At 41.4% G+C, this 16,120-nt stretch overlaps 1 protein-coding gene across 2 annotated transcripts in view; it reads left to right on the top strand.

Annotated features, from left to right (window-relative positions):
• svild (supervillin d) overlaps nt 1-16,120 on the top strand; it is a 110,940-nt gene that overhangs the window by 3,685 nt on the left and 91,135 nt on the right. The window contains exon 1 of one of the 2 annotated variants that reach the window (XM_042305230.1): nt 14,005-14,213. The exons of the other annotated variant lie outside the window; for it this stretch is intronic. The gene's annotated coding sequence lies outside the window, so the exon portion shown is untranslated. Of the gene's footprint in view, nt 1-14,004; nt 14,214-16,120 lie in introns of those variants that run through there. 2 annotated transcript variants of the gene reach the window in all.

The following is a 16,120-nucleotide window of genomic DNA, read 5'->3' as shown; positions in this document are numbered from 1 at the left end:
CTTGTTAATGCAGACAGAGAAGAGCTACAAAGCCTCAATTTTGTCCGGGACATTGAATATAGTTGCGGAGAGTCCCTGTAATCCTAGATTCAGATCATTCAGGCGAGAAAAAACATTGCGTGAGGAACTCGTCATCATGCAAGCAGTCAGACAATTGAAAATTATGGCCATAAAAACTTTAAGCTCGTCTCCATTTTAAAAAACGTGTCAATACTTCTGTGCTGGTATGTTATAAAAGTGTTACATGGTCGCTGCCTGTATTACATAATGCAGAAAATACACAAGAGTTCAGGGGCCTTGCTTTAACCATTTTTCGCGGTAGTGTCCAAAACGTCTTTCCAGCTGTTGGGTATTCCCTTGGCAGCAAGAGCCTCTCGGTGGATGCTGCAGTGTACCCAAGTGGCGTTGGGAGCAACTGCTTGCACTCGCGTTACCACTCCACTATGTCTCCCAGTCATGGCTTTTGCGCCATCAATACAGGATACCAACACATTTTGACCATCAGAGTCCATTTGATGTCACAAAGCTGTCCAGTACTTTAAAACTATCCTCTCATCCTCTTCTGCAAACCAGGACAACATGTCTTCCTTAATTGACCCCCCCATAAATGTAACGGGCATATACCAGGAGCTGTGCCAGACCCGCCACGTCTGTTGACTCATCCAGCTGTAACGCATATAATTCACTAGCTTGAATGCAAAGCAGGAATTGTTTCAAAACATCTCCTGCCATGTCACTGATGTGTCGTGAAATAGTGTTGTTTGATGAAGTCATTGTCTGTATAGTTTTTGGCCTTCTCCCCCAGCATTGTCCCAGCCTTATCTGCGGTAGCAGGAAGAATGAAGTCTTCCACAATAGAATGGGGCTTGCCTGTCCTAGCTACTTGGTAGCTTACTATATAAGATGTTTCTAACCCCTTCTTATTAATGGTATCTGTTGCTATACAATGCTTTTGAGTAGTAATACATCTTTATTCTGGCTCAAACTCCCATGACTTATTTTTCAAATGGTCATGTTTCATTTCTAAATGTCTTCGCAAGAGTGAAGGTTTCCCGTGAGTGTAACGGTTAATGTGATTGGATGTTAATTATTTGACTAGGCTACCTGTATTTGACATTGTGTTGTTGTTTCACTGCCAAAAATACAATTAAACCGAGGCTACTCAGCCGAGAAGAAAAAAAACTCACCCAAATGTATAGCCACGTTGGAAAATATAAATGTACTGTTTGAAAATGTGAATTACAAAAAAATTGTTCTTCACATTTTTAATTGCGTACCACTTCCCCAGTTTGGGAATACCCGGTCTACCGTATCAAAAGCTTTGGCCAAGTCAATAAAAATAGCAGCACAACATTGCTTATAATCAAGGGCAATCGTGACTTCATTTAGGACCTTTTAAGGTTGCAGTGACACATCCAGTTTGACATGACCTATGCCTTTTCTTGAGGGTTATATGGAGGGATATTTTGAAAACACAGTATAAGTGGAAGGATAAGTCGCCACGATCACTAATGGAGGTATTTCAAGGCAAACAAAAGACACAGTTGAGTTGTATTATGATGCACACATGCATATTTATTTACATTTAGAACAAGAACACACAAAAGATGAAGACTACCTTCGCCTACCTTATGCCCAGTCCCTATATATGTACCATGGATAAAAGACTGACACTTGTGTCATGTTTTTAAAACTAATTTCATGCAATTCTAAACATTCTGCCATTTTGCTTTTGAAGTGTTAATATGCTAACATGCCCCCCCCCCATCCCCCTTGGCAATTTCGCCTGTGCTTAATGTTGTTACATATTTACATAGTCTGGAGATATGTGAGTCCTTGTGTGGCTTCCTTCTTTGTTTAGTTCCCATGCTAGTAAGACTCAGGTAGCCTACTGTGAAGATATAGATCTTGTTCAGTGTTTTCTACACCCCTAACAGTCAATCTATCAGATACTCAATGCATTGAGGAAGTAATATTTCACAATATTGTCAAAGTATCTGCAACTGCAATCAACAGAATATTCCAACTGAATAACACATCATTAGTATGTGGCCAATTGGTCTTAACTTCTCACGCCACTATTCCATGTATTCTGCTTTTGTATCAATACAGTCAAGTGCCAAACTCTTCTAAAACAGCTGCTAGACGAGAGCTCCATTGAATGTGAATGTCATTCATGCACCGCACTGTTGAATGGAGCCCATACACTGAATGAGCTCAACGTCATAAAAGCTAACTCTATTCTTGTTTCACCCACTGTATTGGCCTTGGCGGTGTGCCCAGAAAACTACCCTAAGTGTTTTGGTTGACAGAGCATATACTTGAGTCTTGGACAGCCTGGGTTCTCCTCAAGCAAGGCAGAGACAAAATCTCTGCAAACAATGACTGTGAATGAGCAAGCAGGGGAAGTGTTCTTAAACACACCTGTGAAATCAAAGTTAAAGAAGCAAGATAAAACAGAACAAGAATGTGCTGTAGGCCTAGTTGTTTCATACTGTAGTAGTAAGATGTAACATAAGGCAGCCATTTTGCCATAGGAGTGAATGTTTGAGTGCGGCATGAGCTTAGTTGGCAAAATATTATTTTGCAATCAAGGCATTATCTGTCCATATAGCAGCTCCATGCAAACTGTATGAAACAAGGTACAAGTAAGTGTAGTGTGTGTGTGTAAGAGTACTGTGCACAATGTGTGTGCAGGAGTTAGGCTGGTTTTGTGCAGTAAATTTCTGTCAAGCACTTGTGTGTTATGTCATCATGATACTGTAGTTAAAGGCATGCACTGCTGGATGTATTTGTGTATAGGTCATATTTGCATAATCTATGAGCTGAATTACTCTCACCTCAATTAGCCACATAATCCCACGTTTGAAAGCAACTGTTTTATGGAAGAGGTGCTGTACCCTAGAAATTTGAGTTCTAGCCGATGAGATCCAGCCCCTCGGCATTTGAGTGACAGCTAGTAAGAATCACACACAGCCGAGCGAGAGGGGGAGCAATGACGTGCTGCACATATCTGCAAATTGTTCTCTTACTAAACTGCCTTTATCACACTGCTACTACAATTCTTATTTTTACTCTGACTGTTGGTAGTTTTGTAGCTACACTGTGGACATAATGATATTTGAGGCAGACTAATTTTATCATGGATAAAGTAGACACATCTCTGACAGTACTAGCTATGTCACAACAGGCCTTCCGGCCATATCATACCCAACCATCGGCTGGAGTTAAGCAAGAAGGGGAGAAGAATGTTGATGGTTGTCTTGATATGCCACATTGTGATTGGGTAAAAAAAAAAAAAAAAAAAAGGTTTTTCATAATGACCTACTACATGCGCATACAAGGCTTTCTTGCCCCAGAGAGAACATTCTAGCTAAAACAGTGGAACATTTCCAAGCAGGGAGCGGCACTCGTTTTCTCTGACTTTGTTTCTCTGTTTTACCCATCCTTTTATTTTGACCATGTAAATGGATTGAAGACTCCAAACAAGGTGACATTGACTCCATTGTTTGGCAGTTAAGTGGTGTCATCACTCAGCTGAACGTGTGACTGTGGTGTTGGGTTGCGTATGCAGGTATCTGTCACTCAACAAAGGGGGGAATGAAGAGGATGTGGTGGATGAGGGTGGCTGGTGAGCCCTATGTTGGATAAAGCTTGGTTTGGCACACCTGAAGTGCTCCGCTAAGATAAGGGGGTATTGAATTTGTTTGATGTTGACAGCTCTCACTTTGCAATGGGGTTGACTTGTTGCTCAAGCCATATTGCTATTGACACTGCTAACATTCCGGTCCCTGACAGACAATGTTACATTTTTTTTGTTTTTTGTTAGGACACTAGATGAAGTTAACACCTCTCCTTTGGTGCAACTGCCTGAGATTAAACCTGTTTAACCTCATCCACTAATATCCTTCATTAACATTGTATGACACATGGTTGCAAAGGGTCTGAACAATTTGCAAAGTGTTGGAAAATTTCCATGGTAAGTTAAGCCCTGGAATTTGGAATTTTGCTTTAAAAAAGTTAGCTTATAAGTGGACCTTTTTTTGTGGCATACACAAGGCAATTCTAGGTCTTGTGGCATATTTTGATTAAATTATCCCCAATTTAATGAAATTGCAACCCTCTGCATGCACAGTGAATACTTCCATCACATGTACAGCTGATTCTGAAGATCTTGCACACTAATGAGATGCTATTGAGCCCACATTACTACACTGTCTGAGACAATGACTACATGCTTTCTGGTAAGTTTTGATTACAATATTGGGAGGGGTGAATATATTTTATATGACATGCATGATTTTCTTTTGTCAACTAGTAAATCGTAGTCTACAGCAAAATGTGTTTTAATCATTTACAACTTAGTAACAATTTCTGCTAGTTGGTGTTTGCTACCATGTGGGTTTTAGCTTGCTTGAGCCTGCTAAATGAGTGTTAATTCACCTGTTTCCATACTTCTTTAATTTTAAAACATTTATCTTACAAAGGAGTTGTTTAATCTAACTGCTTAACTATTTATCTGTGTGTGGAATATAAAAAAATATTTAAAAAATTAAACAATTTTTCTAATCTTTAACAGGAAAATGCCACTATCTGGTGTCTGGAGACATTTCACTGCAGCTAATGTAGAAGGAAAAGCTGTGTACATTTGCAAATACTGTGCCAAATCATATGTGAAGAATGCAACAAAGATGCAGAATCATCTGGCCAAGTGCATAAAGTTCCCTCAGAGCTCACAACAAGCAACCTCTGACTTCTATTCCAGGTGAAAATGATGAATCAGACACCTTAAAAGGAACCCAAACCAGCTGCGCGCGTGCACCATCGTGCATAAATGTATTTTGTCCCCCCACACCAAACGCGATCACGAAAAATATCAAAACAAACTCTGAACCAATTATATTAATTTGGGGACAGGTCGAAAAGCATTAAACATTTATGGCAATTTAGCTAGCTGGCTTGCACTTGCTAGCTAATTTGTCCTATTTAGCTAGCTTGCGGTTGCTAGCTAATTTGTCCTGGGATATAAACATTGAGTTGTTATTTTACCTGAAATGCACAAGGTCCTCTACCCCACTAATTAATCTACACATAACGGTCAACCGAATCGTTTCTAGTCATCTCTTCTCCTTACAGGCTTTTTCTTCTCTTGACTTTATATTGTGATTGGCAACTTTCAAAAATTAGGTGCATTACCGCCACTGACTTTGTTTGTCTTTCAGTCACATATAACAAATGAGGAGATGGCATGTGAGTATCTGCTTCTATAAACCAATGAGGAGATGGGAGAGGCAGGACTTGCAGTGTGATCTGCATCACAAATAGAACTGACTTCTATTTTAACGCTTGGCAATGCAGACGCTCGTTGGCGCGCACAATAAAATTATTTTGCGACACGAGCAGTGTAGTCAGCCTGTTATCGCTAGCAACAGCTCATGGACTCAATTGAGGAATGTCGTCAGAGAAATGCTGACGAATGTCTTGCTTGAGCTGTGTATGCAACAGGGTTAACCTCTGATGCTCACAGGCAATGTGCATTGGAAGAGATTTCAGAATGTTCTTCGCCCAGCATTCACCCAAACCAGACATCCTTGTTCTACTCATTTGCTGGATGTAGAGTTCAAGTGAAGGTATAGCAAATCATAGAGAAAGCCGACTGTATTGCAATCATCTCTGATGGGTGGTCGAATGTTTGTGGGAAAGGAATAATTAACTACATCTCCACACCTCAACCAGTATTCTACAAGAGCACAGACACAAGGGACAACAGACACACCGGTCTCTACATTGCAGTTGAAGGCAGTCATCAATGACCTTGGACCACAGAAGGGATTTGCACTGGTGACCAACAATGCTGCAAACATGAAGGCTGCTTGGTCTAACGTGGAGGAGTCCTACCCTCACATCACACCCATTGGCTGTGCTGATCATGCATTGAATCTGCTCCTCAAGGACGACATGGCACTGAAAACAATGGATACCCTTTACAAGAGGGCCAAAGAAATGGTTAGGTTTGTGAACGGTCATCAAGTTAAAGCTGCAATCTTCCTCACCAAGTAAAGTGAGAAGAATAAGAGCACCACATTGAAGCTGCCCAGCAACACCCGTTGGGGCGGTGTTGTCATCATGTTTGACAGTCTCCCGGAGGGGAAGGAGTCTATCCAAGAAATGGCCATATCACAGTCTGCCGATATGGACAGCCCCATCAAGAGGATCCACCTGGATGATGTATTTTGGGAGAGAGTGGTAAGCAGCCTGAAATTCCTGAAACCTATAGCAGTAGCCATTGCACAGATTGAGGGAGACAATGCCATCCTGTCTGATGTTCAGACTCTTGCAGAAGTAAGAAAAGAAATCCGTACGGCCCTGCCCACTTTACTGTTGCTCCAAGGATTGGAAACTGCAGTTCTGAAATGCATAAAAAAGTGGGACAACTTCTGCCTGAAGCCCATACATGCTGTAGCATACATGTTGGACACAAAGTATGCTGGCAAGAGCATCCTGTCTGGTGCAGAGATCAACAAGGCCTATGGTGTCATCACTACTGTGTCTCGCCACCTTGACCTGGATGAAGGCAAGGTTCTTGGCAGTCTGGCAAAGTACACTTCCAAGCAAGGGCTTTGGGATGGAGATGCAATATGGCAGTCATGCCAACTTATCTCATCAGCCACCTGGTGGAAGGGACTTTGTGGATCTGAGGCTCTTTCCCCTGTTGTCTCCATCATCCTCCTAAGCCCACTAACATCAGCCACCTCCGAGTGCAACTGGTCCTTGTTTGGGAACACACACACACCAAAGCACGCAACAGGCTGACCAATACAAGGGTTGAAAAATTGGTGGCCATCCAGGCAAGTTTGTGGCTTTTTGAGCCTGACAGCGAGCCATCCTCAACAAGGTTGGAAAGTGACAGTGAAGATGAGTCCTCAGAGTCTGATGTTCAAGAGGTGGACATTGAGGAGGTCCAGGGAGAAGACATGGAAGCCTGGGAGGAAGACAACCAAAGCTTTACTTCCTAGACTATAATTTTACAGATGTATGTTAAATGTTTTTGGGAGATACGATGGATCCTTGGGGATCATTCAATATTCCCTTTCTTTTGGTGTTCAGTGGAATCATCCCATGTGAAGAGTCAACTCATTTTATTCAAGTTCAATTTGTAACTAAATTGTTCTGTCTCCATATGATATTGTAAATATCCAATGCAAAAAAACATCTACATTTTTTATGGTATTAATATTAATTTGTGTATATTTCCAGTAATTTCAAATACATTTCCACAATTTTCACCTCTGAATATTCCCCAAAATGTGCAACCCTAATGACACCTGACATAAACATTGGCTGGCTTTGGTCCATTGCCATCAGGCTCAAGGGCCATTAGTGTACCTACATTAATGCAGATGACGCAGTGATATATTGCGCTTAATGCAAGTATGACGTCAAGGATGAATAGCTAGTAACTATATACTGAACAAAAATATAAGTGCAACATGCAACAATTTCAAAGATTTTACTGAGTTAAAGTTAATGTAAGGAACCGTTAATTGGAATAAATTCATTAGGCCCTAATCTATGGATTTCACATAACTGGGCAAGGGCGCAGCCGTGAGTGTGCCTGGGAGCATGTAGGCCCTTCTACTTGTGACCTAGTCCCACCCACTGGGGAGCCAGGCCCAGTCAATCAGGCTTTATTACAGACCGATATACTACGCCGTATCATCAACTCTCTGGGTCACGATCCCGCAGGTGAAGAAGCCGAATGTGACGGTCCTGGAGTGTTTACACATGGTCTGTGTTTGAGGCCGGTTGGACGTATTGCCAAATACTCTAAAACGGCATTGGAGGTGGCTTTTGGTAGAGAAATGAACATTCAATTCTCTGGCAACAACTGGTGGACATTCCTGCAGTCAGCATGACAATTGCACACTCCCTCAACTTGAGATATCTGTGGCGTTGTGTTTTGACAACTGCACATTTTAGTGGCCTTTTGTCCCCAGCTCAAGGTGCACCTGTGTAATGATCATGCTGTTTAATCAGCTTCTTGATATGCCACACCTGTCAGGTGGATGGATTATATTGGCCAAGGCGAAATGTTCACTAACAGGGATGCAATCAAATTGGTGGACAACATTTGAGACATAAGATTTTGTGCATATGAAGCAATTCTGGCATCTTTTATTTCAGCTCATGAAACATGGACCAATGCTTTACATGTTTCGTTTATATTTTTGTTCAATGCATTCAGAAAGTATTCAGACCTGTTGATGTTTTTCACATTTTGTTACAATACAGCCTTATTCTAAAATTGATTAAATTGTCCCCCCCCCTCATCAATCTACACACAATACCCCACAATGACAAAGTAAAAACAGGTTTTAGAAATGTTTGCAAATGTATAACTGACATTTTACGTAAGTATTCAGACCCTTTACTCAGTACTTTGAAGCACCTTTGGCAGCGATTACAGTCTCGACTCTTCTTGGGTATGATGCTACAAGCTTGGCACACATATATTTGGGGAGTTTCTCCCATTATTCTCTGCAGATCCTCTCAAGATCTGTCAGGTTGAATGGGGAGAGTCGCTGCACAGCTTTTTTCAGGTCTCTAGAGATGTTCGATGGGGTTCAAGTCCAGGCTTTGGCTGGGCCACTCAAGGACATTGAGACTTGTCCCGAAGCCCCCCCTGCTATGTCTTGGCTGTGTGCTTATGGTCGTCGTCATGTTGGAAGGCAAACCTTAGACTGGGGAGCGGAGGTCCTGAGCGCTCAGGAGAAAAAGTGATATTTCCTTTAAAAAAATGTTTTTTATAAATTAGCACATTTTCTAAAGACCTGTTTTTGCTTTGTCGTTATGGGGTATTGTGTGTAGATTGAGGGGAAAAAATTAATTGTATCCATTTTTAGAATGATGCTAAAATGTAAAAGTCAAGGGGTCTGAGAACTTTCCGAATGCACTGCATGTTATAAATGCATACTATATTGTACATGCAATACGTTTAAAGTTGTGGATGGGCCACAGGAAGATCAGAATCATTTTTTATTCCGAACGACACTTGTACTTGACTGTACAGGAACAGTCAAAATCAATAACCCTGGTTAAGCCTGCATGTCTTGATAGTTCAGAAACAAGTGCCCACTGGATATTCAGTAGTCAGTAGGCACTTTGAGAACGTTTGAGAAATCAAATGCAACTGGTCATTTAAAGATAATTTCCTGGATTGTGAGGGGCTTAAATGAGCCCAAAGCCTAATTTAAATGCCTTGATATATTACATAGGAATACATTGCATATTGTTCAACTGCAAAATTTAAAAAAAATAAAAAAAATGGCCAAACTGCGACCTTTTTAAACAAATCTCCCGACCCATCCTTTTTCCTCAGCAGTCAAGGGGGGGCATAATGGCTGTCTCGGCAGGCAGTTTCACTCTGTAAATATTTACAGTGAGTGGAGGGGATGTGACAATATGAGCAATAGGAACTCCCAGGGGAAGGGTGCTTGGGTTAGCCAGGAGGCTAATCTCCTCTAAGACATATTTGTAAATCTCGCTAGTAGTTTGTAAAGCGGCCACTCTCAAAAAGAAGATAAGCTAATTTGGCCTGTGATTTAGTTCTATATGAAGTGTGTGAATTCAGTAATTGATGACACAGTGACATTGAACATATGTTGACAATCAGTCCAACTATGATTTGAAGTGTATATATCTGGACAGCATTTCCGATACAACAAGCGACACTAAGACTAATGTCTGACTGCATATGGAGTCATAGTAAAAGCCTTGTTTGGGTCTCTGGATTGTTGTCTGTTGAAGTACTGCAGTCCATACATGACACTTGAAAAACATTGTAGTCGAATGGACAGAATGTCCACTTCATCTAATTGGCCTCTCATTCATACTTGGGTCATTATCCAGCCAACCGATGATCATCATCAAACTTTTCATAAGAGGGCACAAACTCTGACGTAGCTCTGGTGGCGATGCAAATGATAGACCCTTTTATTTCCATTCAGGAAATCTCACATTACAAGAGAAACTCCTGCATCAGCCTACGTATGTTTCCAGTTTCTACATAGTTCATATTTAGCAAGTAGGCTATCTGATTTTGTTGTGTTTCAATGGGAATTTACTGTTAATCCCACATCTGGTAATTCCTTCCTTTTAGCATGTAGTTGAGCTGTGGTTGATTTTTATAAAAGTCAACTGTTAGGCCTGATCCCATAAAGGTTCAGTTTGTTCGACTGTATCTCTGGGCCCTAACCCATCCACTGCAAAGTAGGCTATCAAGTACAAAGTAGGCTAGCTGATTTTGTTGTGTTGTCCAGAAGGGTTCAAATCTGATGTACTGTATCTCTGGGATTTGCTAACCCATCCCCCTCTGCCTGTACAGCAGACCTCTTAACAGCGACCCCTCGTTAGAATTCCAGCAGTCCAGATGGTGTCTGGTGGATGCCCCGAGACCCCATGAGTTGGATAGGCTGGATGAATCATTCCACCTCGCTGTGTCCCCCCTCACTATCCGCCTCCTTTCTTCCTTCCTTCCTTTCCTCTCTCTCCATCTCTGTCTGGATGTCTTTGTCCTCTACAGTAGGCCAGACTGAGGCTGATAAGTGACATTTGCCTATATCTAACCTGAGACGGTGTTTAATGTTGTCTTTTTTTTTGTTGATATCCTAGAACCACCTTTCTAATTTAGTCGGTCAGTTTTTCCAAAATGCAATGCAGTTTCCCCCAGGGGTGCTCTTGGGAAACACTACTGCTTATATACTTTTTTTTATCAACAATATCACTGTGAGCTAAAGAAGTGCATTGTATATCATTTAAATTAGAATTTTTATAGATTGACGATTTTAAAACATACTCGAGTAAGGAGTCAGTTAGTTTGTCAATTTTAGTGTTGAAGGCTACCAAAGAAGTATATGTACAGTAGATGACTGACAGGGCTCTGTTTTGAAGCCACCACGCCTCCATCTTCCCCCCACACCATTGTAAAAATATACATATTTTGGAAGCTATAGAAATACATTTTATTAATCATGTCTACATTTGTTTTTGCCACATTTATTATATTAGACACCCTAAAGCATATTTGTTTTAATATGTGAGCTGAACTTAATTATATTAAGATATTTTCCTTAAAGTATACATTTTTGAAAGTTCTAATGTTACTGTCTCCACTACAACAAATTTAGTTAAATACATGTAATTTTGTCCTTTTAATATCTAATTGAAATACTGTAGAATTCCTTTCACTATTATGGAGGACTGCTCTTTCTGGGGAGTGCCAATATGGCTGACCGGTGGTTTCAAAGCCTGTCATTTGCCAGTACACAGCATCAGCAATCCAGGGTTTATAGAAGTCATTGAAGGCTACTCAAGCCAAGGTAACGCAGTGTAATTTTTTTTTACAAAGGGTGTTTATTTGATGAAGGGTGCGGACATGTAGTAGTAAGATACTACATTGCTCTCATAAAGACTTCCTGTGTGTCTACTCTGGCTGCAGTAGCCCTTTGAGAGCAGTCCAGCTGGGCACGCCACGCATGGTAGGAGTTTGTCTGAGCGCCGGTTACGGGGAATTCCTGATCTGCCAGTCTGATAATGGACACAAAAACACACCACCCTTCCTCTCTGACGATAATACAGTGGCTTCAGAAAGTATTCATAACCCTGGACTTGTTCCACATTTTGTTGTGTTACAGCCTTCATTTAAAATGTATAAAATTTAGTTTTTGTCACTGGCCTTCACCCAATACCCCATAATGCCAAAGTGGAATTATGTTTTTAGACATTTTTACAACTAAAAAATAACCCTATATGTTATGGCAAATAAGTTCAGGATTAAAAATCTGCGTAACAAGTAGCATAAGTTGCACTACTGTTTTAACATGATTTGAATGACTACCTCATCTCTGTACTCCACAATTATCTGTAAGGCCCCTCAGTTGAGCAGTGAATTTCAAACACAGATTCAACCACAAAGACCAGGGAGTTTTTCAAATGCGTGTTCTCTCAAAGTAGGGGCCCCAATTGGTAAAGCAGACGTTGAATATCCGTTGGAGCATGGTGAAGTTACTAATTACACTTTGGTTGGTGTATCAATACACCCAGTCACTGCAACAATACAGGTGTCCTTCCTAACGCCATTGCCGGAGAGGGAGGAAACCCCTCAGGGATTTCACCATAAGGCCAGTGGTGGATGTAAAACAAGTTTAATTGCTATGATAGGAGAGAACTGAGGATTGGATCAGCAACATTGTAGTCACTCCACAATACTAATTTAATTGACAGAGTGAAAAGAAGGAAGCTTGTACAGAATAAAATAATTCCATAAGAACAGACAAAATTATAGAGGAAACCCTGGTTGTCTGCTTTCCACCAGACACTTGGAGATGTCACCTTTTCAGCAGGACAATAATCTAAAACCAAGGCCAAATCTACACAAGTTGGTTACCAAGAAGACTGCGAGGGGTCCTGATTAGCTGAGTTACAGTTTTGACTTAAAGACCTGAAAATGGTTGTCGAGCAATGATCAACAACCAATTTGACAGAGCTTGAAGGATTTTGAATAGAATAATGGGACAATGTTGCACAATCCAGGTTTGGGATGCTCTTAGAGACTTACCCAGAAAGACTCACAGCTGTAATTGCGCCTAAAGGTGCTTCTACAAAGTATTGACTCAGTGGTGTGAATACTTTTGTTAATTAGATTTCTGTATTTCATTTTCAATACATTTGGAAACATTCCTAAAACATGTCTTCACTTTGTCATTATGGGATATTGTGTGTAGATGGGTGAGTAAAAAATATATATTTAATACGTTTTGAATGCAGGTTGTAACACAAAGTGTAATGAATACTTTCTGAAGGATCTGTAGGCCAGCAGGATGTCTGTGTGTGTCGTAATGTACTATTGCGTACTTCTGTGTGGTACTTTCTACCCTTGTCTACAGCACAGTGTCTATGTGCTGCTGTGCAGATATTGGTCCATCTTTTTGTGTGTTTTCAATTAATTTCCTTCACGTTTGACTAAGGCAAACAGAAAGCCGGAAGACTGGGACAAAGGGGATCACTAAGAAACCAGAGCACAAATCGAGGAATAGAATTTAACAGTGCTTTTCCATTGGGTGTGTTGTGTGTAAACCACATTACCACAGTGTGTATTTGGGAAACAATAGCCATTGTCTCTCAAAGGCACTCCTGAGGAATTAAAGGAAGCAACCCACTTTTTCAGCGAAGCTACAAGCTTTCACTGTATCAGTAAATAAAACAGAACCCAGTCAGTTCAAATATACATAACTTTACAGTTATAAAGGCAAAATGGAGATGAGGGGCATGACTAGGCTTGGTTGTTATGTCAACAGCAGACAGTGGGTGGCTGGTTACAGTCAGTGGGACTGTGTGGGTTAAAGGGATCTGGCTGGGGAGGAGTGTGTGTCTGTGTTTGACGGATTTGCCTCAGACCTTGTTTTTACCCCGTCCTGCACTCCCCTTTCAACCTCGTCACCCCAGTATCACCAGACAAGGGCCTCTTGGCACCCTGGTGACTCATGCCTCACAAAACAGAAAATCTGCCCCCACAACACCCCCCCTCTCTCTTCCCCTCTCTATTCCCACCAACTAAAGCACAAGGAAGGGATGAGTCACATCAATAAAGGGGCCTGCCATGCAAAACCCGCCCAAGCTGTCAGCGTTCCCTTTTAAAGCTCTTTATTAGCAGAATAACGTCTTGGAGGAGTGGATACTAGTGTTAAAAGTCTCTGCAATTGTAATTAAGCCCTCGTTTTGCAGATGATGGCACTCTGGGCCCTTAAACTGCCATACGATGAGCATCCGCCTCTATGGCTTTGTAATGGGAAACACATTGGTTTTCCAGTATGCGGTCTATTACGGTATGGGGTGGAAATGCATGGCACCATGGCCCCGCCCCTATGGCGTTTTTCGCCTGTGGTTGGTTAAATAGTTTTGGCCTAAGCTGCTGCTTAGCACATGTAGATGTCAGATAGCGTTATTGGATTACGGGCTGATGACCCATACTGAGCTTCGTCTCCTCGCTGCCTGGTCACATGACCCGTCTGGAATCGCACACTGCTAGAAACGGGACAGGAAACTCACCCACTTTTGCTGCTGTCCGGAGATGTGCGTCTACCGGTCTTAGCTTAACACCCTTTTCTTAAAAACATTATTTTCAACTAGAGGCATAGTGTAGCCTACAGGAAAAGGTAAGGCTATATTTTTCCTAAGATACTGTAATATCTCAGTGGCATACCCTATTTCTCTCACTCATTTTATTCTCCTCTCCGTGGGTGCTTGCACTTGATGGCAAATCGCTTTGACTTGCCACGAGTGAGAGACTTTTATAACGGAGACTACTGGCCTTGCCTGTTTGCTTGCTGTCTTCAGCAGCTGAACACTGGCACCTGGTTTTCTCACTGTGGACAAAAGTTTCCACCCTCCTCCCTCAGGAAGAATGTGAATGTCAGGAGCTGGCAATTTGTTTAACTGGCTCTTCCCAGGGTGCAAAAGGGAAGGAAGCTGATGCTTGAATGTCTCTATGGGGTCGTTCCACTTCAAAAGGCACAAGAAAGACATTTTCGACACCCACCATCTCCGATTGGTAGAAGATTACATAGATAGAAGTTACGTAGTTCAGAATACATAAGACCAAGCACACACACAATACCTATTTTGGATTTATTTTGAAAGTCATCTTTCATTGACAAGTTATAAGTGAATTATTGATGCCCAGACCTGGAAACGCATCAGATGGCTTCCACAACATGCGAACGACATCAGAAGAATGGAATTGATAGACCTAACAACTAGAAATGAGCAGAAGTTTTAGCAAGTTGTCAGGTGTGGTTACGGGACATTTCCAAGTGTCCCTAAACCTCTCCAAAGTGGCATATGTCTGTAAATTTGATAATTCCAGTACTATTACATATTTGCAATCCCTAAATGCAATTTGTTCAGTATGAAAACAATTTTTTATCAGTCTCACTCAAACATGGGTGTTATGGAGTATCCAGGGTACATTTTAAGTGTAATTTCAACCTCTCCAAAGTTTCCCGAATGTGGTAATTGTTTTGCACAGTGGATGTGCCTAAAAATGATTGTGAACTATAAAACTAAATTTCTTGTGGTGGTGTCGGGGGACATACAGGGGATATCCAAGTGTTTTCTCAACCTCTTCAAAGTGCTTGAACTTTTAGCCAAGGCATATCCAATCTATTCGTCCCACATGCAAATGAACTGTTTACAAAAACAATATTAAAGCAACAGATATACATACAGAATTATAAAAATTTATCATACACCAACTTGTTTACACACTATTTTTTGTTTACACAAAAAATAGAAATTAACAGAACTATTTACCAATGGTGTTTACTTTACATCCCAGGTGCAGATGATTAGATTATCACGACATGCACAAGCTACAGTGAAGTGCAGTCTTTTGAAGCAGTCCCTATCTGCCAGGAAACGGAAAAGCGAACTGGCATTTTGGACAAAAGATCTGGCATTTAACTCCCCCAACCTGTGTTTTGTGCAATGCTTGCAGTTGTTCCTTTTGGCATGTGTGTTGGATAGTGGCACTCACCTTGAATGTGGAGAGGGGGGATTGTAGTGGTTGCAAGGTTGCTTTGAGCCCCCAATTCAACCATTTCCAAAAACCAGCTGCTCTCGGAAGGCCAACCTTATTGCTTTGGCCATCTGCTTGTGGAGAATGAAAACATTTACTGTAGCATTGTCCACAAACTTCCTGGTCTTGTGGAGGCTATTACCAGGTCGACACCCCCCATGCTGGCATTGTAGTCCTTCACAGGAATGGGGACATTCTTCCTTTTTCACCCTCCTGGAGACATGTTTGTTGAATGCCTTATGCTGTATGGTGAGCATGGCTACTTCCCTGGTGTCCTTCCATTTCACAAAAAGCAGCTTGTTAGTCCTGATCCAATGTATGGTCCCCCTCTCCGCTGTCTTTGTCATGACCTTTACCTTGGTCTTGGGGAAACAGATATTCTTAGGACAAATGGTGCCACAAGCCCCTATTTTCTTTTTCAAGATGTCTATCAAAAGTGGATGTAGAACCATCCGATGGGATGATTGACATAGCAGTTGGGGGTGA

This window comes from Oncorhynchus tshawytscha, linkage group LG24, assembly GCF_018296145.1.
Source record: "Oncorhynchus tshawytscha isolate Ot180627B linkage group LG24, Otsh_v2.0, whole genome shotgun sequence".
NCBI classification, from domain to species: domain Eukaryota; kingdom Metazoa; phylum Chordata; class Actinopteri; order Salmoniformes; family Salmonidae; genus Oncorhynchus; species Oncorhynchus tshawytscha.
This window is presented reverse-complemented; position numbering and strand designations above follow the sequence as displayed.